Source organism: Pteropus alecto, unplaced genomic scaffold, assembly GCF_000325575.1.
Source record: "Pteropus alecto unplaced genomic scaffold, ASM32557v1 scaffold8, whole genome shotgun sequence".
NCBI classification, from domain to species: Eukaryota; Metazoa; Chordata; class Mammalia; order Chiroptera; family Pteropodidae; genus Pteropus; species Pteropus alecto.
The window spans coordinates 5679727-5705303 of NW_006494609.1; the positions used below are offsets into that span (position 1 = coordinate 5679727).

Sequence of the window (25577 nt, forward strand, 5' to 3'; positions counted from 1 at the left end):
TGTTAGCATTACATATAAACCCATCTATAGCATCCTACCCACTAATTTTGGCTTCTTGTCTAAGGTAGGAGCAAAGAAGTGACAGATTCAATCCAAAATATCCCGGATGGTTCAGCTAACCCTGAGATTAGGTCAGGGATTGATGACTCCTAAATGAGCTTTGTCACAGGTCTGAAACAAGGGCATTTCAAGATCCTTGCATTTATCCCAGAGTATTCCAAATGTTTACTGCTGACTTAAAACTCCGAAACAGCCAATGGGAAGAAGGGGCCCCAGGGAACTGTTTGCTGTTAGAAAGAATGCTGGCTGTTGCCCTGACTTCTGCTTGTTGCAAGAGCAGTTCAGCTTCATAATGTCCTCTCTAGTCATACATTTTAATCAACGTAGTTATATAACAGTTGTGGCTAATAGGAAAGTAGATCCCCCTGATACAGAGCTTGCATTCTGGGAATCTTCGGTCCATGAGACTTCCTGAGTCAGTGATTCACACTGAGCAAGGAGGTAGGTTTGGCATGACACAATCTGCAGAATCAGAGAAATCCCCTGGGAGAGGATAAGGCTGCCGAGAGTCCCCTTTGCTGGCTGAAGCTCCCCAAATGTATGCACAAAGCACCCTGTCCCAGGCCCCAGATGTGTGCAGGTTTCTAATTGCCAGCGCTGCACTAAGATTCGAAGGGTGAGAGAGTTGCAAAATCACGAACACCGAGGGCGGTGTTAGGAAAGCAGCTTCCTGCACACTGTTGTAGGTGTTAGTGAGATTATCAATTGCTCCGGGAGAGACACAGGACTGGAGGGCTTAGGGAATGTTGTGGTCCCTCTCTTCGCTGTTTCTGCTCCCTGAGGTTGTGCTTTCCAAGAGATATGCACCCTGCACTTCCATTTCTGCAGTGAAATTAACTCGAGCTTGTCAGGTAAGTCTTTTAGGTCACCTTTAAGAAAAAAGGTATGTGAGCTGTGGTGGGGGTGGGCTGTACCCCATTCTCTTAATTGGACATATTTTATTGTTGCAAAAGTGGTATCTGAAAGCTTAAATGTGGAGCAGAGGTTGGAAGCAGCCCTGTGTGGTCCTGGGGCATGAACAAAAGGAAGGGAAGGGGACTCAGGCATTTTCTCTCTAATCAATCTTTCATTTTTCTTGGAAATTGTGCCTCTAGGCTGGTGCCTGACACCAGAACAGGGTCTTTGGCATGAGTTATACCTGTGATCTTCCCAATTTTTCTTTTTCTTTTTCTTTTTTTTTTTTTCCTTCTGTAGTTACCACTGCATGAGAGCAGGCAGACAGAAGCAGGGCTGCACGTTGTCAATACAGGCTGCAGAAGTCAATAAGCAGCCAGACAGGGAGTGAAATTAGAGGAGGCAGCTATAGATTTCTTAGGTTATTTCTTGTGAGTTTTTGAGAACTTGTGTGATTCAAGCTTGTCAGATACTATTTTGAGCTGGGCTGAGACAAACACATTCCCTTGGTGCACCAGATGTTCTCTGTAGCCTCCCAGTTTCCAGAGGCTCCTGCGTTGGCGTCCTTGGGGGTGAGGGAATGTCCAGGAAAGGGATAGGAATGAGGGAATACGAACTTGCAGTGGGGAAAGTTAGTTTTCTACTGCTCTGGAATTTGGTAGAAATTGTGATATCACCCTGGAGGTAATTATTAGGATGATCGTAACCAGCTTGTGGGAATGAGGGAGTATGCCTCGTTCAGTTCAGTGCATGGATCAGAGTGGATACTCGATGCATGCATGTTGATAGAATATTAGTACCACAATGTGTACTTTCGAGGAGAGCTCAGATTGATAGGGTAGGTCCTGTGTCGAATGACCAGGTGGAGTAATAAGAGAGGTTCATGCTGATTGGTGTGTAAATTACAAAGAGATGAGTTCTGTTGCACAGTAGAGTAATATTCTTAAGTGGGATCATTGAACAGGGACACACAAATAGAGCCTACCTATTTGTCTGTCTATATCTATCTATCTATCTATCTATCTATCTATCTACCTACCTACCTACCTACCTACCTACCTACCTATCTACCTACCTACCTACCTACCTACCTACTTACTTACTTACATGCCTGCCTGCCTAATAATCCATCCCCCTTCCCCATCTCACTCACTCATATTCTCAGTCTCTCCCTTCTTCCTTTTCTCTGTCTCCCCTCCTTCCCTCCCTCCCTTCCATTCATTCATTCATTCATTCATTCACCATCTGGTTCCAGAAGAATTTCAGGCAGCTTATAATATAGACCAGCATCATTAGAGATAAGCCTTCATCCAAAGGTTGATCTTCTGTGGTTCTGCAGTTGACATGGCCAACAGATAACTGAAATGTGGGAGTAATCATAATTTTTAATTTAAGCATTTATTTCAACCCCCTCTTCTACAAACCTCACACCTGATACTGAGGACATGGAGAAAAGTAGACAGATGCTCTGGCCTTGCTCTCTTGGAGTCCCATGAGGTAAAACTAGCAAAGGGCAGGTAACAGTCATCCAGGTGACTGAGTAATACATGAAGGGCTGGTTGCACATTTTGCCCTTGGGAAGTGATCAAGCAGATAATTAGGTGGTCTTTCTCCATTCTTTAGGCTGGGCTGCTCTTTTATAGCTACACGGTGCTTTGCTTACTTTTTCTTACCCTCTTTGAAACCAAAACAGGAAGAGCATGGTTTCCCTTCCCATCCTGCTTAATAAAATATTCCATTATTTTCTGGGCTACTAAAATATTCTATTATTGCTGATCACTTCCTCTGCTGCTCAGTGTGTTTGTCACTGGCCGCAGTTTACATAATAACGACACAGGCTGCCTGGAGCTTGAATTGCCTTTTGAGTTGGTGCTGGGGATTGAAAGGAGGGGTTCCGGGTATGCTGATGAATTCCTGCAACTGCCAGGGCTGGGAGCCTGGCTTGGAGCCAAGTGCATTGTGGACAGATGCTTTACATGCTGGGTCGACTTGGCTCAGCTAATATTCCTGGGCTCTGACCTGGAGTTGGTGGAGGGGCACAGTTATTCACTTGGCGAGTACAAAAATATTGACTTAATGTCCCTTTGTGTAGGTCAAGTTCTTGGCATATTTGGCAGTCTATTTCAGGGGTCCCTTATCCCCAAGCAGGAAACTCTGCTACCCACAAAGGAGGTGCTGTTTCATTGTCTCATTTATTTCTCTTGGGCGGGAAAAGAGTTTTATCCCATTTTATGAATGAGGAAACTGAGACTCATGTTTGAAGCCCCTGTCCCTAAGACTGTCCAGCTAGTGAGTAGATGAATCATGATTGAAACTCTGTTTACTTTGAAGTATGGGCTTGTTCCAATGACACTACCCCTTGTAAGGAAAGACATTCCAAGAAAGAGTCTTTGTAAGAGATGTTAAGGACTGGAAAGTTGGGTTATGGAAGGAGCTTGGGGGAGTAGAAATTACAGTGGGTCTCAAAGGATGAGCAGAGTACAAAAGAAGCCTAACTCAAACTGGCTCAAACAATGAGGATTTATTGGCTCATGTAATTGAAAAGATCAGATAATGTCACAAAGGTCTGGATTTTTCTCCACATGTTCTTATCTCCCGTGTTGCTGGTTTTATCCTCAGGGTCTGACCTTTGCTAGGGCCCATCTGCCCCCCTCCGCAGCAGCTGCGAGCCCTCCCCCAGCAGCGGTATGACTGCAGGAAGCAGCTTCAGCCCCCCCCACCCCACAGTTTCTAAGCTCACTTTCTTATTGAACCCAACTATAACTGGAGGAGGACAGGAGATAACAGGCCATTCAGCACCCTCCCTCAGAGTGCATGGGCGAAAGAGCAGAGAGGCAAATTCCCCAGAGGAAAGTCAGGGTGAGAGAAAGGGGAATGAATGCTTGGCAGCCCACTAGCATCCCTAGCAGAGGATTTAGAGACACAAGGGGAGAAATACAACAGGAACAGTGGTGGCAACTGGGAGCAATTGGGTCTAGGTAAGGAGTTAAGATGCCAGGCTTGCAACTCTGATTTGCCGACTATGTGTTTTTACCTCTGCCTTCTGACCCTTGGCACCGCAGAGTCGCAGCTCGAAAGCTCCCTCCTGGACTACAGAGGGTTCTAGATTAGTGAGGCAGAACGAGAGCAGCCATAGAGTGGGGTTGCATCAGTGGTGGTCCTTCCCCTGGTGCTCCCAAGATTCCCTATCTCTGTTCTGAGGTTGCACAAACCCTGCACCCCTAATAGTCCATTGACATTGGCTCTGGCCATACTCTCCAGCATAACTTGGATCTTAAAGATAAGGAGCTGCACAGAGTTAAAGCAGGATGCAAGGAGACAGGGTGTCAGGGATTGGAAGCCTTTCAAATGATTCTAATAGGATGCATGTGTTGTTTGCTTAAGGGATATTTGCATCTAGCGGCATACGCTGAGGTCATGAGTAGGGAGCTTGGTGTTTGGCCCATCAAAACATAGAGCTTGTGTGCTTTTTCCTTTCTCAGAGAAGCAGCATGTAAGTGTTTTACGAGAAAGAATACCGTCTTAGGTAGGAGGAATCAGGAGACACAAGTTTGGTCTGGGCCTTGTAACTACTGTTCCTCATTCTACTTTTTTACAAGTTACTTTTATTTCTGAGCCCCAGTCTTATTTGTGAAATGGGGGTACACATTCCTTCCAGGTTTGCAAAGATCAAATAAGAAAGGAGGCACGAACATGAGGACTGCTCTTCCTCAGAATTATTTGGCATTCAAGCTTTGTTATTCTAGTGAGAAACCAGGGCTGTGCTTTGGAAGGCCGTTTCTGGATGCGTTTGAGTCAAATTGGATTTAGCAGGTGCAAGGGGCTGTGGAAGTGACTTGACGGTTGACAGAATTACAGCCAGGATCGGAGGGGCACTGGAAGTCCTGAGCGTTGACTCTGAGCCCCACACTTCAATCATCCTTGATGCTTTTCTCACCCGTGCTTCGTTCCTCTGTAAGTGACGTCACACAACACCCAGTTACACTTGAGAATAATCCTGGATTCCATGTCTTTCCCTCTCTTTTTTTTCCTGCCGCTCAGCCTTTCTGTGCTGCCTTTACACATCCCCTCAGTCAACAAAGTCCTGTTGATTTTATATCCAAATCTCTCTTAGGCCCACGCCATCCTGTTCATCTCAGTGTTCCAGTGCTGCCACACCCCGCACTGGACCCTTCGAAGGGCCGCTTTGTCATGCATGGCAGAAAGAGGTACTCAGCAAATGGTCGTTGAAGGAATGAAGAATGAGATAATGAGACAGGTGAAACTAAGTGAAACATTAAGGCTCTGAGGTCACAGACCTCTCCTGTTTGTAAGATAGGCATGGGTTGGTATTTCTAGGAATATTTATTGGAAAGAACTAGGTCCTTTTGCCTTCAACTTCCTATGTGTCTGAGGTCACTTATTTCCATTTTATGGAGACGTTTAACAAGTATATGTCACCCAAGGTTCTTATGTCTACGGGGAAGACCTCCCCGAGTCTTCCCATGTCCTGATGGAGATACTATACTCTTCCCTACTCCTCTGAGATCTCATTTTACCATCCTCATTTAGCCAGCCTCTGGGAAACCTGAGCTAAGCCTGCGTAGTGCCACAAGTGCCTGCTTAGCAGCTTGGCAGGGAGGAGAGGCGATTTACTCACCCGATTGAATTACCTGTTTACACTTCTGATCTTGCAAGCATATGTCAGAACAAGAAGATAATAGAAGAAATTGTTTAACACGGCATGGGACTAGTGAGTCCACATGCAAGAGAAATTAGCATATAAAAATGCTTTTTTCTTTGGTGGTGAATCTCTTTCTCCATCAAACTGCCTTCCTCCCCTCATTTGCCTTGCAACAAATTTTCCTTTTACTGTATCTTTGTTCAAGGTTCTTTCCCTCAGAAAACAAACACCTTGCTGACAGCTCACAACTCTCTATCCATTTGATGGCAGGCTAGGGACCGAAGAACGAGTCTTCTCTACAGGTGCCTCTGAGGAGCTGACTTTAGGAGGTTGTAAGACCAGTATCTGCTCAGAAAATTCTCATGAGTCTAACAGTTCTCAAGGCAGGAAGGGGAGAGAATTCCTGTTGGGGCTCCCCTCTGCATGTTGCAGGAATGAAGAAACATGTTAAGCCAGGGTCATAAGTCAAGTTGAGGCTAGAGGCTTCTGGTCGAGTGGGACGTGGATTCCATCTCAGGTCCAAAGCTGTTCCTGAATGGCTATCCCACCCAACTTATTTGTTTCTTAGATATTAATCGAAAGTATCAAAGTGAGGATGGATGACCTGCCCAAGGATCTCCCACAATGCCCTACTTCAGGGCTTGGAATTCCATTATTAGAGATCCAATCACAATACCACGGGATGAAACATACATACATGAATCTCTTTAAAGCACTCCTACTGAGGGCCATTCATTCAATAAATTCTTCTGGAGCCAGATGCTGGATTGGTTGCTATAAATACAAAGGAAAGTAAATCATATCGTCTACCACCCAGGAGTGTACAACGTGAATGGTAATGTCCACCCTAATAATAATGATAACAGGCACTGATATAGATAGTGCTTACTCTATGCCAGGTATTGTTCTATATGCTGTACATGCTCGAGTCATTGCATTGTCACAACAACTCTGTGAGTCTCTAATCCCCGTTTCAGAGGTGAGGAAGCTGGGACACTGGGTCATTCAGTACCTTGCATAATGTCACAGAGCTAATGTGCACAACACATGATGAGTGCAGAGAGACAAGAAGTGTGGTCAGGCAGCAGGAGACACACACACCCAAATATCTCCACTGGTTGTGGACTCACTCACTCTCTCAATGGCCTGGTCCTTCCTTTGAATTGAGCATCACCCTCATACAGTTGGACTATTCCTGTGAAGGGGCAAACATCCCTAACATCTTGATACACATTTAACATTCGAACATTTGGCACCTGAGATGGTCGAAGAGGCAGAGGGCATTCAAGATGATTTGGGCCTGCTTCTTGATTTTCTCAGGGCCAGTTCTGATCAAGAGGCTAAAAGGCAATCGTCAATAAAATGGCACAGAAATGGAGATTGTTGGAAAGGTAGACTTCAATCTCTGTTATCTCCATTACACATTATGACCCTGAGACCTTTCGTAGTTACAGTGCTCTGTCAGGTCTATTTTGATTATAAGTGACTGGAAACCCAACCTAAATAGCTTTAGGCCGAAAGGGAATTTTAGTGGAGTCCATACGGAGAAAGTCTGGGGGTTGCTCTGAACTGAGGTACAGCGTGATGCAGAGTCTCATGTCAAGTTGCCACGTTTCACGTTCTCATTGTTCAGCTCAGTTCTGTTCTCTGGCCTCATGGTCACAGGGTTCGTGCAGCAGCTCCACACCTCACTCTGCTTAGCTTCTGTCTAGAGTGGGGGTCGATGTAAGAGCTCCTTTTCTGGATGATCAGAAAAGGGATCCTGGGCTTTTCTTTTATTGACTAAGTTGCCTGCTCATTCCTGGAGTGGTCACTGTGCTCAGGAAAAGAAGTTATATTGATTAGTTTAGGCCAGTGGGTGTAACGATGGGATGAGAATCGGGGAACTAGTGGATCCCCACAGAACTTCGGTTTACCCTGGAGAAAGGTGGTAACACCCTTCACTGGAAACTTCTCCAGTGATGATTTATATCCTAGCTCCTTCAGACAGTATTTTCTCTCCATGGTAGGCAGCATCCTCAAGACCGGCACCTCCTTGTTCTCCTCCTTACCAATCAGGATGTGTACCCTATTCTCAGCAGTGTGAAGGATCAGGAAGGAATGGTTAATGAGACTATGAAGCATAAAGTGGCTTTTTCAATGGCCCTGAAGTTCCTTCAGTCCTTAGTCAGGGTTCTTATTCAGAGCAGAGGGACCCAGAACATCTCTGGCCCTACAGATGGTGTTGGTTGGGTATCAGCATATGGGGAGATATGTGGGTGGAAGCAGCTGATGTCAGGAGCGCTGAGTTGGAACATTGGATTCACATCAAAGGAAAAGTCTTGAGGCTTCAGTTGGTGAAGAAAAACCTTAAAGATGTGAAATTCTGGAGGCCTCTCTGTAAGGACAATGAAAAAGAGGCCTGACTCTGAAATGATTAAAACTCTACTGGACACAGTCTTGAGGGATATTATGGGGGAGACTCCTACAAGGGGACTCAGGACCTCCTGCCATGAGTGCCTCTTGTCAGTGATCTTGGCTCTGGGAAAGGCATCTTGGTAGAGAAAGCTTATCCCACTTACCTGCGTGACCTCGGATAATTAACTTAATCTTGTATAGTCTACGTTTCTGAATCTGTAAATGGGGATAATAGAAATACCTACCTCAGGAAAAAGTTGTGAAAATTAAATGAAATAATGTTATGTAAAAGCTAGCCCACGCTTGGCCCTCAGTATACAATTTAATCAATATCAGTTTCAGCTTTTTTCTCCCAGCTCTAGTCGAGACACCCAGATTTTTGGAGGTTTTTCTCTCAACACATTACTTCATAACACTAAGCATATCTATAATGAGTGACTGAAATTCACTTGTCGTTAATGCCTTTTTTTGGATTTAGTATTTTTTGAGCAGTAGTAGTAGACCATAGAAAAATGGAGGTGTCCTGGTTAAGTGGACCCCTTCCTTGCTGCAGCACAGATGTTGGCTCAGAGCCATGTGTGTTGAAATTCCTGCTCTGACCTCAACTAGACATGCCATTGTGGGAAGTGAATTCAATCTCTAACCTCGGGATCTTGATCAGTAAAATGGGGATAATAAGACCTGCCTACAAAGTTACTCTGAGGATGTGAGACAATTCACGTAAAGCCTGGCCTTGTTATGATTTTGTGCATTGTTAGTGCCCACCTTGTGGGATTTTATAGTTTAAAACATTACTTCCATGCATGGCTGTGCCTGGAAGGGTATAGGCCTGAAGCAACCCATATAAGGCTGTGTGTGTGTGTGTAAAATCAAAGTCCACCAGAGCAGTGGCCTCTGAGGTTCCCCTGTCTAAGCATGGGGACAGGGTGGCTGCCAGGTTGTTCTTTCTAAGGGATGACCTGCTTTCACACTTCTGTGATTTACTTATAGAAGAGATTACCACATTGGATGAGAGGTTAGATTTCATGAACCTCAAATGTCCTTTCCCAACTTGGAGACTCTATGTATCTATGATTTCACTTCTATGTGGGAAATAACCCTTATAACCGCTAGTGATGTGGCTTTAAGCAGGTTACTTAACCTCCATATTCCTCAAGTTCTTAATTTTCAAATGGGGCTAATTCTAATCCCCACATCCTAAGGTGATTGTGAGATTTCAGTGGAAAAGTTTGAGCATGGTGTCATAGAATATTAGTGACAATTGTAGATACATAGCTCTCTTCTAATTTGGAACATAGTAGGGTAACACTTCCTGGCTCTCTTGTTGGATTGGGCCATGTGACTATGTCCCAGGATAAAGTCTGTAGCTTCTGGATTGGAGCATTTTATTGCTGATATGTTACTTCGGGTACAGCCACCTTAATATCCAGGATGGTGGCTGTTCAGTTTGATTCCTCTGCCCCTGGCCAACATATAATGGGTATGTAGTATGAGGAAAGATACGTTTTGGTGTATTGAAGCACTGTGATTTTGGAAGCTTTTCCTGTTGCATGAACTAGCCTATACTGGTTGATACACAGAGTGTTTGGCTCGACATAATAGCTAGTGTGTACTTGGGCACTTGCTATTTGCAGGGCACATTTGGTTCACGCTTTACAGCAATACTGTAGAAAGATGTATCATTATTATCCTCATATTTAGATGGGGAAATTAAGGTCAGAAATGTTAAATAGCTTGCCCACGATCACCCAGCTGGTCAGCGGTAGAGTGAGGGTTTAAATCCACATGGTCTTACTTCAGAGTCTGTGCTCTTAATCACTATTCTGCAGACTCCACAGACCAAGCCTGTGGTTTCCTGGTATGATTAGCCAATATTAATTTGGCCTTCCCTTTCTCTTGAACTGCATCCCCTGTAGTTTCATTTGGAAACAATTTCCTCTGTTGGCTGTTACCCTTCAGCGTGGTGGTGAGGTTGGGAAGTCAGCAGAGTGGCCTGTTATGGTTATCTAATTTTCAAGTTGTCTTAGGAAGACTCTTATTTGCTTTGCTTGACCACTATTATTTAAACCAGAATCTTTGATATGGGGACAAGAAATGTTTTAAGAGTACGGAAGGCATTTTTTTCTTCTACTCTTTCTTGAAGGCATCAAAATGATCATCTCGAGTCAGTCTTCCTGGAAGTAGAGACTGAGATGAAGATTCTTGTGTATGTGATTGAGGAAGGGATTGCTATTGGGAGAAACCTACAAGGAAGTGAGGGAGACAGGATAGGGCAGGGGAAGAAGTTAACCAAAAATGTGATCTATCTGAAGCCTAGCCCCAGCACGATCCCATGGGGGAACTATAAAGTATGGTTTGTACTGCAGTGTTTGTCCTATATTGAGGCAAGAGTATTGAGCTTTTATTCCCCTAAATCAGTTGGTCATCATTGACCTTGAATATAACCTCCCAGTCATCTTCAGGTGAGGTGGTTCCCATTGACTAATGACAGTCCTCCAGAGAAGAATGAAGGTGTGATCTGGTTAGCAGCCAACACCAGCAGCAATTGGGGGATGGGTGCACCTGCCTGGTAAAGGGATCTGGGAGATGCGCTAATGGCATCTTCTACGGTGTCTGAGGTAACTCGCTTATCCTTTTCAGATCTGTGCTTTCTCTGGGAATGTTAGGGTCAAGCTAAGGGGAGGCAGCAAAATATGTAACACAGTAGAACGTGACCTCCGTGAGTTTTTAGTTCATGCTTTTTGTTGACGTCCAGTTGTTGCATATGTGACTCTGAGGGCAGAGTGGGCATGGAGTTCTGTCTTGACCTTTGGAGCTGGAACTGATAACATTTGTCTGATCACCTAGAAAACTTTTCTATTTACTTTCTACTATTTCATTTTAAATAGGCAAGGTGGCTACCAAAAAAGTTTTGGCAATTCGTGGGGTGTTTTCTTCCTAGTGAAATAGGCAGCTTCAACCTGGTGGACCAAGAATCAGCAATTCAGCCTAATAATATCAATCCTAACAGCAGCACCAACACAATGTATTAAGTGCCTACTGTGTGCCAGGAGCTTTAGTTTTATTACTGTTCATTACCGTCCTCCCCTTGCAAGATAGACATCACAGGATCCATTTTGTGGTCCAGAACAATCAGTGAAGATCAGCAATTTGTCTATGAACATACTGTTTAAAAAGTGTGCATAAAAGCAGCAAAGAAGCTGAATGTCTCAGCTCAAGTGGGAAGAATTCTCCTTCCACCATCTTTTTGCTGTACGCAAACCTTCAATATATTGGATGAGACCCACCCACACTGGTGAAGGTGATTCTTTTTACTCAGTCTGCTGAGTAAAATGCTAATCTCTTCTGAAAATACCTTCATAAACACACCTAGAAATAATTTTTTACCAGCTCTCTTGGCATCCCTCAGCCCCATCAAGTTGACACATAAAATTAACCATCACAGCAGCCATATTTGAGGACTATCTCTCATGGAAACATTCATTCTAGACCCTACTGTCCTGACAGAGTGCTATATTTGGGCTACAGAGATTTACCACGAAGGCTGATACCCTGTGGAGTGGGTTAGTATTTTTAGAGATGACTTCACAGAGGACCCGGGGCTTTGGTTGGACCCTGAATGTATGGCGGGGAATTGGTTTGGAATAAAATGGAGAGGATTTGTCTACTGTTTTGATTTTTCACCCGTATAAACTAGGACAAACTTAATATGAGTTGAAGAGAGGAGGGGGGACCCTGATTTTAACAGTCAAATTGATCTGGAGTTGTCATATAGGATAATTTAACCCTCAAATGAGGGTGATTTATCCTGTGTATTGTAATCAGATAGTCGTCTAAGTTGTTCTCCATGAGCTTCGGTAAATCACTTTTAGTACATATTGAAAGTGACAATATTGTATTTTATCACCGAATTGCCGTCTTACAGTAATAACTAATGCATGTCATCGGCTTTGGCTCCAGCGCTGAATTACACTCACTAGGAGGCACATAGATCCAGACAGGAGCTGTCACATCCTTTCGCTTGGCCATGGGCAGGACGAGTGAGCTGGTAGGGAAACTGTCCTGTTGCAACTTTTGCAGATTAGCTTACTGCAGAGACACCTGTGGTCTTGAGAAGTGTGAAACTTTTCATCAGTGTAATTTGGGTCAATACAAACGTGTATGAGCCTAGTAATTCTATTAGGTGACTGATAAGTGCTTTGAAGACTAAAGGCAAGGATCTTATTTATACAGAGAAGTAAGGACTGGTCAGGAATCAGGCTCAAATTATCTCTTACCTGGGCTCCTGCTGCAGCCTAGTAACAGGTCTTACCACCAGTCACCTCAAAACCATCCTGCCCAGCAGCACCCCCAGTGGTCCTCCTGAGATGCAGAGACAACCATGCCAGCCCCTTGCTTGAAACCATCACAGCATACCATCGCCTGTGGGCTGCTGTCCACATTTCTTAGCTTAGCCTACAAGGCTCTCCATGTCTGGCTCCTGCACACCTGTCCAGCCTCGCCTTGTACTGCTCCCCATCTTTCTTCTCCACCCACACACACCACACCCTGCTTCTCTGCACCATTATCTATATCCTTTCCTCTGCCTAGAATGTGCTCCCTCAGTGGCCCCATGCTGACATTTGCCTAACCAGCTCCCCCAGTTGTGGAAGATACACCATCAATGTCCCCTCGTGGAACCTTTGACACATGCTCTCAGCCTGTGTTCCTGATGTCCGGGGCATCTCACTCCCCTCACTGTTTTACTTTGCCACGTTGTATTATCATTGCTTATTTATGCCTCTAGCTCTACGACTAGATAGACTATGAGCTCCTTGAAGGCTGGAACTTGTTTTAGTAATGTGGGCATCTCAACCAACCAGCACACGACTGATTGGGCCAGAGGAGATGCTCAATAGATTTTGTGGAATTAATGGATTTGTGAAAATACCTCTTTAGATTGCCACAGGAACATATAAGCAGTGGAGGCTTAGAATTTTCACCCTAAATCTGAGTTTCCCTTTAGTTAAAGAGTTTCCTGTTTTGATGATACATACATGGATTGGAGTGAGTGTGACTTCATTCACTGCGAAGGGCAAAAGCCTGGGCAAGTGCACAGAGATATATTAGTGGGGTGGGGCTTGGAGGTGTTTTTATATTTAGCATTCAATGAAAAGTTAAGTAAGTCCTCACACCTATAAATTTGAGTTGTGCTGTATTTCTGGAGACCTTCTTACATTAGGAAAATAAGGCTGGATAATCATTTCATTCGTGTTGGTGGATTCGGAGATGCCAAATCTCACTGAGTTCCCTGCTCCCATCCTGCCCTTAGAAGTAAGTAGTTTCAGAGTAAGTTCCAGAGGTGGTAGGAGAAAGGAGAACACATTTCCACGTTTCTAGTCGAAATATATAAACTCCTTGGAGAGAAGGGAAAGGTGTCTGAACCCAGGAAGTGGATCTCTCCTTTTGTACTGCAAAAATTTGGGGTGTAGGAAGGGCACCTGTTGTGTGCAGACCACAACTTAAGCTTCTGGGCAGAGGAGACTAAAAAAGAAAGATGAAATGGTATCATTTGCCCTAAGGTGACCTGGAATCTAAGCAGAGAGATAAAGCAGATGAGTATATGAACAATATTTTCATAGATTAGCTTGGTTGATGAGTGACTTTTCAAATTGCTTGAAATTATAAAACCTACACATACTTTGGGGAATTACAAAAGCTTTATGAAACAGTAAAATTCTCATAGTATTTATACAGAAAATATATGAAAGCAGAGTTTCTACCAGTTTGCAACTAGAGATTCATGTCTTTACATGGGAATGCCAAACTTTTGAAAGAGTATTATTAATAAAGTTAAGAGGATGTTATTGGGAGGGATGCAATAAAATTTATCTATCCTTTTCATCATTTCTTTATCTGGGTCACCACGAAACTAATGTGATCATTTCTACCTCCAGGTAAAACACTTCCACTGCTCACCGTCTGCTGCCGTCATTGTTGCACTTGGGAACAAATGGGCAGCTCCAGGGTGAGGATGGAAGAATAATATGTAGGCAAAGGAAGAGCTAGAAACTAGATTAAAAATGAATATTCTCACCTAAAAACTGAGATTTCAAGATCATGCATAAGGTTCACCTCAATTTAAAGAATGCCTGGTGGATCTGAAAAACAGTAATGGAAACATCCTGTGCTGGCTAGAAGAGTATTGATAATTTAAGTGCTAGGAAGCCCCAGGACAGTCTTTCAATTTTCATGTCTTCTGGTGACATTGACTGTGGTCCAGTGCTGTAGACAGCACTCCTAGGTCTTATCTCAGGACCTTCCAAATGGGTCCTTGAAAGTGGATCCTGGTGATGGCGAGTGGAAGCATCGGGAGAGAGCATCCTTTTCCTCCATGGGCAAAGATGCACTGTGCATGGCTGATGATGGGAGGTGGAAAGGTGAGCGCGGCATGTGGATCCAGCGATCCCATCTTTAAGTATTTTCCTTAGGAAATGTGATCACATTTTAGATGTCAGAATTATTACTGCATCATTCAAAATAGTTACCAGTTAAAAATATCCTACTGGCCCAACAAGGACATAAATAGTTAAATTATGATGACTAATCTGGAATATTAGGAATATTTTCAGCCATTATAAACCATGTTTTTTAATATTCAATAACATGAGTATAGTTAATAGATAAATTAGGTAGATATAGACATATTTAAGTATAAAAAAGTACAGGATATTTCTATAAAGTGTGATCTTGGTTTTTAAAAGTATCTATATCCACCCCTAGGAAAAATTCTCTAAGGAAAAACAAACATTTTTTAGTGGTCTTCTCTGGATATCAGATAATTTGAACCTTTCTGGCAAAGTTGTTTTCTACAGTCATGCAGTTTCTAACCATAAAACAGTAACAAACACCAGATGTTTTTCCTGTGGCATGTTAATCCCATGCAGAATTGCAATGGGGCTTGGATGTTGGGGCTGGGTTCTGGGCGTTCCATTTGTTAGTTGGCTTATAGAAGGTAAGCCTTAGCTTCCAGATCTGGGGTAAACAAGAGGCCTTGCCTTTGGGTCACTGGAGGATGGAAGAGTGTTTGTCTGAAAGGGAAGGTCTTTCAGCCAAGGCCGTTGCCCCAACTCCTCCCTTTTCCCAGAGGTGACCTCTTCTCGTCCTCCAGGTCTTGGCTCAGCTGGGACTTTCCCAGGTAATCCTCCCTGGACTGGCGTCCAGGTCCCCTTTTGAAGGCCCTTGTGGCACTTCAGAATGCTTATTATCACTGCAGTTTTATATCTATTCTTGGAGTTATCTGGGAGAATGTGTAGTGCTTCCTCTGATTATCTGGGAGAATGTGTAGTGCTTCCTCTGAATTGTGTGTTTTGTCATTTTGACTATTCCCTCTTGCTGGCATATAATAGTTTCTCACAGAAGTTGTTAAATGAATAAGTATACTCTAAACACTTCAATACAAGAGTTTTGAATCAACTGTTAGGGAGATAGACCTAATATTTTAGGGACGGTAGTATTAATTGAGAGAAAGCTTTCTAGTAGATTCATTGTCTCTCCCACCCCCAGCCCTGGGAAAGAGATTCAACACACCAGAGAGCTATGACTTTCCCTTTGGATGTGGGTCAGTCAATCAAGAAATCAATCAACACCAATTTATCTAGTACAAGTCATGTGACCAGTACAGTGCTAGATGCACTAAGACTATTGAGAAGTAGCTCTGCCTCTTTTATTCTGTTAAGTGGGGTTATTAAGACTTGCAGAAGTCAGGAGGAAGGGAGGGTTAGGGGTGGGGAAACTGATCAATATTTTCAATGACTGGAAAAGGTCTGTGAAAAGCCAATGGCATTTGAGCTCCAGGATTTTAACTGTGGGGTCCAACATCTAAAAACTCAGAGTTAATCTTCTCCAACAAAGATGTTGACAGAAAAATGCCTCTGGTAGTTATTGCAAAGGTGTCATCTTAAAAAAAAAATCACAAGGCGCCTACCCGAACTTGGAAGCATGAGATTAAAAAGTGAACTGTTCCCAAGTGGAATAATTGTGGAGCTAGCGGCTCTGAACTGTGTTAGCAGATTTCTGTCTTTTAGGGGTGGAGACAGGGTAGGTTTGGTTTAGCTTAATTAGCCTTTTCCTCTTGAAATGTGACAAAATAGCTACTCTGAAATGTTGATCTCTACAAATGCAAAAGGCGAATTCTTCCCCGATCACATTTATGTGGAAATGGAGGACAGGAAGGGAAGACTTGGGCCGTTCGGGGGAAATAATACGTGGGCTACAGATACATTCAGACGCCACAGCTGACTGTTCATTTTAGTCTCTGGCCTGTTTTCTCCTTCTGAAATCTATGACCGAAGCTCACATTTAGAGTGGGGTAAACAAATCTCCCAGGCTCGTAGCCTACTAGGGACTCTTTATGTCGTCCCACTCTGCCCCGCACCAAACACAAATACACATCGTTTGGAAAGTTTGAGCAGAGTCGTCTTGAATTAAGGGGCCCAGAAGGAAAAGTTTGTTAATTAAAACTAAAAGCCGACAAACTGCTAGCCTAGCAGCCTAGTTACAGCTGATTCTTATCTCTTGGTACAAACGTTTATAGGTTTGCTAAGACTCCTTGCTTGCTCCCTGCCTCCACATGGTCATTTTCGGTGCTAGGCAGTAGTAAGTCTGCATTTATTCTTCAGTGTCCTTTAATGCCTACTTCATTAGAGCAGTCCAGTTAGGGCCTTTTAACAAGGTTTTACTGTATTATTGTTGGAGAAATAGGGAGACTAGCAGTGAGAGGAAGGTTTCTGCTTAAGGAAATATTTCCTCCCTAGGGGCACAAATACATGAATGAGCAAATACAAAAGCTTCATGATAGGGAGTCGGGAGCATCCTAAGTGAACTCCAGGATAGGTGATTCATAGTCTAAGTTCAAAGAGAAATGCATCCATGGGGCTCTTGAACAGAGCTAAAGGCCCCTCTTTGGAAGAGGGGATCCTGTGCCACGCTGTAGGGGATGGAGCTCTCTTTTCTCACCTTTTAACTCCTGAATTTTTGCTACCATCTAGTTGTTTTGCTACCATGTTGTCATCGTATCTGTGCTGCCGGGGACACTCCCTAGGAAAGTCTACCCAGATGTCTTTTTTCCTCGTCAGTCTTCATGTCTGTTCTGTTATAAATTTGGGTCCGATATTTTCCCCTGGACCCTGGGCCTTTTCCCTTTCCATCTCCAGTGTGAAAGCTTTTCAACAGTAGGGTCTGTGCTTTACCCTTCATCCTCGTGGCCCTAAAGAAATTCAGGAAGTGCCTGGACAGACTGTTGGAACAGTGTTCCCATCATCCTCACATGACGGGTTTTGATCATTTCTTTCAGTAACCAGTTTAGTTTAATTATTTATGGAAAGACATTCATAGTGCAAGAGGAAATTTCCTAAAGAGCATTTATCAAGGAATCAGTCTTTGTAATCTGAGACATCCCCAGAGCAAAAACAACATATCTGGGTTGATGATTCAGGTGTTACCTTTGGGGAGAAGCAGGATGAGACAGCTAGAATCGGTGGGGATTGAATCACTGTGGTTGATTCAGTAGATGAGCCTAGAATATGAAGGACCTACAAAGTCCATGCTGTTCCAGTCCTCCCAACAATATGATGAGGTTCTCACTGCTGTTATCACCATTATAAAATAGGAAAACCGAGGCACAGAGAAATAAACTGCTTTGCCCAAAGTTTTTAAGAGAGAAAGTGGAGTAGAGTCTAGATTAGAAAGCTGTGTTCTTAGCACTCTGGAATCCTGTCATGTATAAGCTGATCCCTCGATTGTTGGCTGTCTCGTGTCCCTGGCTTCTCTGATCATCTCCAGCTTCCTAGAACTGGATCTACTAATTGGCAGACTCAGAAGTCTCTCAAGAGTCTCATCACTTGGCGGGACTGGAAGAAGCTTTAGCAAATAGACCCATTAGCCTGTGTGCCTAGGATGAGCCAGCCTCCTTATGCCACTTCCCCGGCCTTTGACTTAGCCAAGCTACTTACTTTTTGAAAGTCTCAGTTGTAGGAAACAGTAGCCTCATACTAGGTGGTGAGGATTAAAGAGAGGAGAGAGTGCGTGGCAGGTACTTGGTAAATGGTAAAGAGTTTTAGGAATCTTTGGAAAGTTTAGCTGAGGCCCTTTGGACCTTGTAGTATGGCCCAGAAACCCTGGTTACTCTGGGCCAAAGTTCTTCAAACTCTAGTATCTGTTGGGATGCAGGGGGAGGGGTGTTAAATGTGCAGCTGCCTAGATTCCACCCTGAGTGATTCAGATTGGACCAGGTGATGCTGATGTAAAGGTCCAGGGACCACTTCAGAGGCCTGCAGAGCCCCATTCTACCTCTCGCATTCCTTCAGTGTCATCTTACCCTGAGAGGCAAGTATGAGAAACGTTGTCAGCCAAGCAGTCTACTAAGGGCTTTATAAAGTCGACGAGCAATACTTTCATTATCGCAGAAAGGACCCTCAGAATGGTATGTTTTCTCCCCCTCCCCCATTTCCCATCTTGGCTCCCAGCCCCTCCTCCTCTGTCTAGCTTCTATTTGCACCATAGTCTGTGGCATTTTTGAACTTCAGGGCTCCTGTCTGGCTAGTTACTCATTTAGCTGAGGATCTGCAGCACCTAATTAATAGGAAATTAGCTGTGAATGTAACATTTGGCCTGCAGTCAGGGCCCAAGAAGTTATAAATATACATCACGTGAGTGGCCTGGGCTCCTGATTCCTGGCAGCTCCAGAAGTGGCACTTCCTGTGCTGTTTCAAGAAGTGAAGTCATAGGTCAAGGGCAGCTGGGAGCCGGGGTTCACTTGGTCTAAGGGCCAAGAGGACCATCCTGGGGAGCACAAGGGCCTGTCTGCTTCGTCTCATTTCCCAGACAGCACATTTATTTTTCTCAAGTGAAATGTGTCTTCAAAGGCCAGGCTGGAGAGGAAGCAGAAAGGAAATTGGAACAGGGACAGGAGTAGACTTGGAGAAGGGCTGTGGGGGCCCTTAGAGGGTGCTCCAAGCACTGTTCCCCCAAAGATCCTACAGCTTTGCTGTTGTTCCAGACGCTTCCATTTGGCTCCTTCCAGAGGCATGTGAGTTCCAGCTTCATGCAATATCCCGATAGTAGGAACTTTGTGCGCCAAAGACAATGCCATTGCCACACACAGGTTATAGACCATGGAACTGAGGCCCAGAGGGCTTAAAATCTTGCCTGACCATCTAGGGACACAGCTGGGAGTTGAACACAATTTTTTAACCCCCAAGCCTGCTGCTTTTTGTAAGACCTCACAGCTACCTAACTACTTCAGAAGGCGAGTCAGCCTGGGAGGAGAAAACTGTTTTTAAAAGCACCAGGGACGAAAGGATTGAGGGGGAGAGGGAAAAGCAGAAGGGCCAAGGACAAGGGAAGGACGCATCCAGGGATTTTGTAGGGAGGCAGAAATGCCTCCATGAAGCCTTGCCCAGAGATGAGAGCTGCAGCTCTTTTCTCTAGATTCACCTGATTTAAGTTCTCTTACTTTCTTCTTCTTCTCAACCTCCCCGGCAGGGAAATAGGAATTGAGCAACATGTCTTTTCCCTCATGAGAGTTAAACATCTGCTGATAAAATTTGGACCCATTCAAATTCTAAGACGGCTTGTTCTGAGACAAACCATGGAAGGCAAGAGAAGGGAGATGCTGGGTTCCTTGGTGAATCGGGAGGGGCCAGTCGAAGAAGACAGCCTGACAACATTAGGGAACAGAAAGCTCTGAGTAAGTGCAGTATTTTGCTGGGTTTATTTAAGAAATTGATCGAAGCCCCTTTAACACAGGTTTCTTCTACCTGAGAGTGATATAATGAATCTGGCATTTATGTGTCTCTGGAAGTAGGCTGCTGAAAGAGGAGAAAAATATGAAAGAAATTGCATCTTTGGGTAGACCTCAGAAGGGGCTGCTCTGAAGGAGGGGAATGATTCACTGAGGATGGGGAGGCTGCATTTTGCTTAGGCTAAGGGAGGACAGGGACACCCCTGGAAAAAAAGCAGGCCACCAGCTTTGCTCAGGGAAGGGAGTTATAAATCAGAGCCCAGGCCAAGAACACAGGTGTCACCGCTGCCCTGAAGGAACCATAATACATCTTCCTCTTCCCAGCTCTACCTGCTAGTCAGGGGCATTTCCTGACCCTCCACTAAGGAAAGATTGTTCCTCATGGTTACTTGTCACCAAGTCTTCACCACCCCAGCCAGTGCTTTGGCTCAAAATAGCTTTGGAGTCTGAAAGAATTCAGTTCAAATATCACATCCTCCATTTATCTCATCTTATCGTGTTAAAAATATGCACTAATATCTATTTGAGAGATTTTAAGAGAATTAAGTGAGGTAATAGTCAAAACAACTAATATAGCATATGACACACAGTTGAGTTTATGAACAATTATTACCATTATCGTAATATAAATAAGAGAGTCAAGAATAGCACTTTGTACTCAGTTGTCACTCAGTTTCTGTTCTCTTTTTCAAGGTCACATCAGCAATAATAACATTAGGAAAAGATGTCTTCCTCATTAACTTTCAACCCAACCCCAACCCTTTGCCGCATGGTAACCCCAACTCTATTGCAACTACATTTGTCAAGGTTCTCCAGAGAAACAGAACCAATAGGATGTATAGAGAAGAAACGAATAAGGAATTGGCTCATGTGATTATGGAGGCTCGTAAGTCCCAGATCACTGGGCGAGTTAGCAAGCTGGAGACCTGGGAGAATGGATGGTGCACTTCCAGTCTGAGTCCGAAGGCCTGAGGTGCAGGACAGCTGATGGTGCCGTTCTGGCCTGAAGGCCAGCAGGCTCGATAACCAGGAAAAGTCGATGTTTCGGTTAGTCTGTAGATGGGCAAAAAAGCTGATGTCCTAGTTCAACGGCCATCAGGCAGGAAGTGTTTTCTCTTACTTAAGGGAGGGTCACCCTCTTTGTTTTAGTCAGTCCTTCAACTGATTGGATGAGGCCCACTCATTTAGGGAACCCCATTTGCTTTATTTAGTCTACCGATTTAAATGTTATTCTCATCCAAAATTTCCCTCACAGAAATACCCAGAATGATGTTTGAGCAAATATCTGGATACCATATGACCCAGTCAAGTTGACACATAAAATTAACCATCATACTAACGCCACTCATAAACCTATATTCCCAGACCTGACTCTATGCCCAAGGCCAAACCAAAAGCCACCCTAATAACTACTATTAAATCTTGCTAGCCACCGTTAGTGCCTCAGTTTTCTTCTTTGTAGTAGAGATACAAATCCTATTCTAGCTGGCAAAACTTGCTAATGAACATGATGAATTCACACCATAAAGAAACTCCATTTGATAATGTATCTCTTGAACATGAAATTGAAAGGGAAAAAGAATTGGAAAGTAGATTCTCCCTAAGACAGTAACTCGGTATGATTAGTATCTGCCCTTGGCATTAGGAACAGCTCAGACACACAAAAAGACTTCTATTCGTTGGTGTCAACTTCTGCTCCATTCTCCTGGCTCAACCCTATTTAAGTAGGGTCTAGTTGGGATGGCCAGGGACAGAGGCATGGGCGCAACATTCTGGAGATATTTTCTTGTGAAGGATACAGGTTTATAGACCACTGTGAGATGAAAAATATGTTAATATTTCTAATCACATAGATCACTTGTGATTTTTCATCATGTGGGATAAATATGAGAGAAGAATCACATAGAATCACATAGATTCTTCTCTCAGATTTATCCCACATGATGAAAAAGGAAGCTTCTTGGTTTTTAGAAAGATTCCTATAGAATCAAAGAGGTTTAGAACTAAACGGGATGATTCTCTAGCCCAGCGGTTCTCACCTTTAAAATCACAAATGCCCAGTACTCTGGTTTCTCTTCAGATTGCATAAATCTTCCGCCTTTTACTAAAATCACTGATGCCTGGGGCTCATCCTGCACAAACTGGTCCATTTCTGGGGATGAGCCCTGGGTATTGGTATTTATAGAAGTATACCTATGGCACCACCATTGCCAAGTGCTTCCACCAATCTAGCCCAAACCTTTCATTTTACAGTTGAGAAAAGTAAAACTCAAGCTAAGTGACTTTCATAAAATCAGCTATCTAGGGGCAAAGCCGGCACTGAGTCTCATGACTCCTAGTCTAGTGCTCTTGTCAGAACACTGTTCCTTTACTCGTCTTGTATCCTCAGATATATAGCCAAAAAACAAAGCAACATCTCAGACTCATCTTAAGATCCTCATGGTGAGTGAGACCCCAGCTCAGCCCGTGTGCCACTCGCCCTGCCATGCCAGCTTCAAGACTTTCATTCCCGTGCAGTAGATAGCTCGTGTGCAGAGAGGTAGGGGCACTGTGGTGGAAACAATTCTCTACTAACCCATCTGGAGCGATAAAGAAATAAGTCCTAATCCATTAACTTTGACCAGATTGCCAAAGCTTGTGCTTGCTTGGTACTGACCTTGTAGAGATGGATTGCAACTTTGGGGAGCTGATTCATTGTTGTTGTTTCTTCTGGGTGCTTAGAGTTCAGGTTCACCAAGGAGAGTTCTGGGACTTGTAGGTTCAGTGCTGTTAGTGTCTGCTTCACTTTCTTGCCTTTGTGCTCAACTCCCCTCTTTTCTAATTTTAAAAAGGTTTTTAGATTTTTACTGAACTTATACTCAATGAATTGTTATTTTAAAATAGGTAACTGACATATTCACCTTAAGTTCTGATTTGATGTATTTAGAAAACACTGAACAGATCAGCAAGGCAGCGTGTGCACTTCTCCTGGATGGTAGTTCTTTATTACCCAGAGGGTACGCAGGATTTTCTACATTCATTTAGTCATTCATTCAGATAATGTTTATGGACTCCTCCTAGACCCAGGGAATTTGATTGGCGCTAATGGAAAATTAGGTTAATCGGATTCGGCACTTGACCTCAAGAAGCTTAAATCTAACCAGCAAGGAAGATGAGTGCCCTCGAAAACCTACACCATAAACAGTGCAATATTCCCTAAAGGTGCTACCATAGGTGTTTAGGGATGAGTGAGATTACTTCTGGTTGAGGTATGGGGACGGTTCCAGTGATGATGTGACACTTCAGTTGAGCCTTAGAAAATTGATGGAATTTAGACAGAAATAAGTGTAAATCGTATGGGCAAGGGAACAGCATGAGTAAAGACAAAGGGGAGAGAAAGAATGTATATAGGGGTATGTTTGTTTTAATATGGTAAGCAGGGGAGAACCATCTGAGAAATTTTCATTGTAGACCTCATGGGCTTTAGAAATTATCTGGTTGACTATTTTATACATTAGAAAATAATAACAGTAATAGCAGCAATATTTGATCTTCCTTCTCATTGCATGCTTTCTATAGGCAGTTATTGAGCTACACGCATTACATGGAGTTTCTCCTTTCCGTGGGTTTCCATTGTTTTCTTGCCATATATTTTGGAGATTGGTGTTATTATTATGTCCACTTTGCAGATGAAGCTCACCGTCTCTATGGTCAGTAAGCCAGTAAGGGGCAGAGCTGGGATTTGAACCCAAGGCTATATTCTTTCTACAGCCAGGATTCTGCCATGAGTGTCCAGAGAGAGTGGTGCTGCCATCGTGGGGGAGGAAGAGATGAGACATTCATCCTGGATGTGATGAGTTTGAGGAACTCATGAGACCTCCAGGAGGAGAGCTGAGTTTGGAACTTGGGGAAGAAGTTATATGAAAGGAGTTTGTTTCTGGAAGTTACATCGTAAGGTTGTCATATTCAGAGCACCAGTCAATTTGACTCACCCTATGGAATTTCCAGATGGGAATTCTAGCAGCTCATCTACAAGGCTGCTTCTTGGCGTGTTTGCAGTTTGCCAGACCCATCTTCGAAAGCTGCGATCAGGGTTTTCTTGTTTTGACATGTCGGCTCCTCTCTCCTCCATGTGCGCCTGCAGTGCTGTCTCCATTTTTCTGAAGGGACTTTGCAAATTGCTGTCCCGTTGCTGGCTGCCAAGATGTGCCTCTGAGAGGTATCAAGCATCCCTGACCCTGTGACCCCAATGGTGGAAAAAAAAACAAAAACCCTCAGTCGTGTGGAGTGCTGAAAATGGTGAACATGCACATGGGGAAGGAAACCGTTTCTTTAAGACAGGTAGGGAGACCAGAGGGAAACAGGGAGTTTGGGAGCCTGGGAAAGCTGTTGGGCCTCACGTTAAAAAGAGAAGTTCAGCGAAACTGCTAATACATCCCACTTCAAGTCTCTTGTCATTTCCTGACTTCAAGTAGCAGTGCTAAGTCTGACCAGTTGGGGAAACTGAGGCAGGAAGGCGTGGAGCAGACTTAGGGCCTTGCAGTCCGTGGCCAAGAGCCCAGAATTCACAAGACCCTCGAGGAAGAGATCTGAGAGTTGGAATCTGAATTCTTCTTCGAGCAATGTTGTGGCTTTAAATAACAAAATTTTATCGTTTCACAGTTCTGAAGCCTAGTTGTCTAAAATCAAGGTATCAGCAGGGGTGGCTCCTTCTGAGGGCTTTGAGGCAAGGTTCTGTTCCGGACCTTTCTTTCTCCTTTGCTCGTAGATGCCATCAGGATGTTCACACGGTTTTGTCCCTATATGCAGGCCTGTGTCCAAATTCCTCCTTTTCATAAAGACACCAGTCATCATGGATTTGGGCCCACTCAAAAGAGCTCAGCATAATTAATGCCGTCTGTGACAACCTTATTTCCAAATAAAGTCAGATTTTGAGATACTGGGGGTTAAGACGTCAACATATGAATTGGGGAAACACAATTGGACCCAAAACATCATCTAACATAACATGATCATGATGGCAGTATCTCTTCTGGGTCACAGATTCTGCCCATGCTCAAAGGGACAGGGGTCAGACAAGAACAAGGGTTATTCCTAGGATTTTGTTTGTCCCTGAAGCCCTGACCCAGGCGAGCCACTCAGTGGTCGAGATGTGAGGACAGCCAGGATGAATAACAAGGCGGTCACTGGTGGCTGTGGTGAGAGCCATGTCGATGGAGTAGAGCGTGGAGGCCGCGACCAGCCGTCTGTGAATGAACACGAAGTAAAGGAAAGGCAAAGACCACTGCCCCCTCAAAGCAGCTGTGACCAAGAGGAGGACAGATGGTGAGGACGGAGGAAAACAGGGTTGATTGACAGCGTCACTCGAATGTAAGAGACCTGGGCCTGTTTGTTGTCTGGAAATAACCAGAAGAGAGGGACTTGTGTCTGGCTACAGCCTCCAGCTGTTTCTGGTTGTCCGCATGGAAACTTGACTTAATAGAGGATTTTGTAGAACCCCACATATTATTAAGTGGACTTTGCAGATAGATTTGTGTGAAATCTTGCTGAGTTATAGTTACTTGGGAGACCCATGTTCACTTACCTGTGGCCCAGTAAATCTCAGTCTTAATATCACAGGAATGCATTTTTATTTGGTCTCCACTTTCTTGATTCCTTTAAAATTTTATGTGATTTTCTTGGAAAGTTTCGAAAGTAGTAATAGTACAAATAACAGTACCAGCTGTCACTGGTTGAGGGTCTACGGGCCTTATGAGAAGTGTGCATTATTTCTCCTCCTTTCACATGTGGGGAATCTACGTC

General features: G+C 43.9%; 1 protein-coding gene across 3 annotated transcripts in view; it reads left to right on the forward strand.

Moving 5' to 3' along the window:
* NRXN3 (neurexin 3) overlaps positions 1-25577 on the forward strand; it is a 1437186-nt gene that overhangs the window by 207666 nt on the left and 1203943 nt on the right. The window contains exon 1 of one of the 3 annotated variants that reach the window (XM_006925492.1): positions 764-911. The exons of the other annotated variants lie outside the window; for them this stretch is intronic. The gene's annotated coding sequence lies outside the window, so the exon portion shown is untranslated. Of the gene's footprint in view, positions 1-763; positions 912-25577 lie in introns of those variants that run through there. 3 annotated transcript variants of the gene reach the window in all.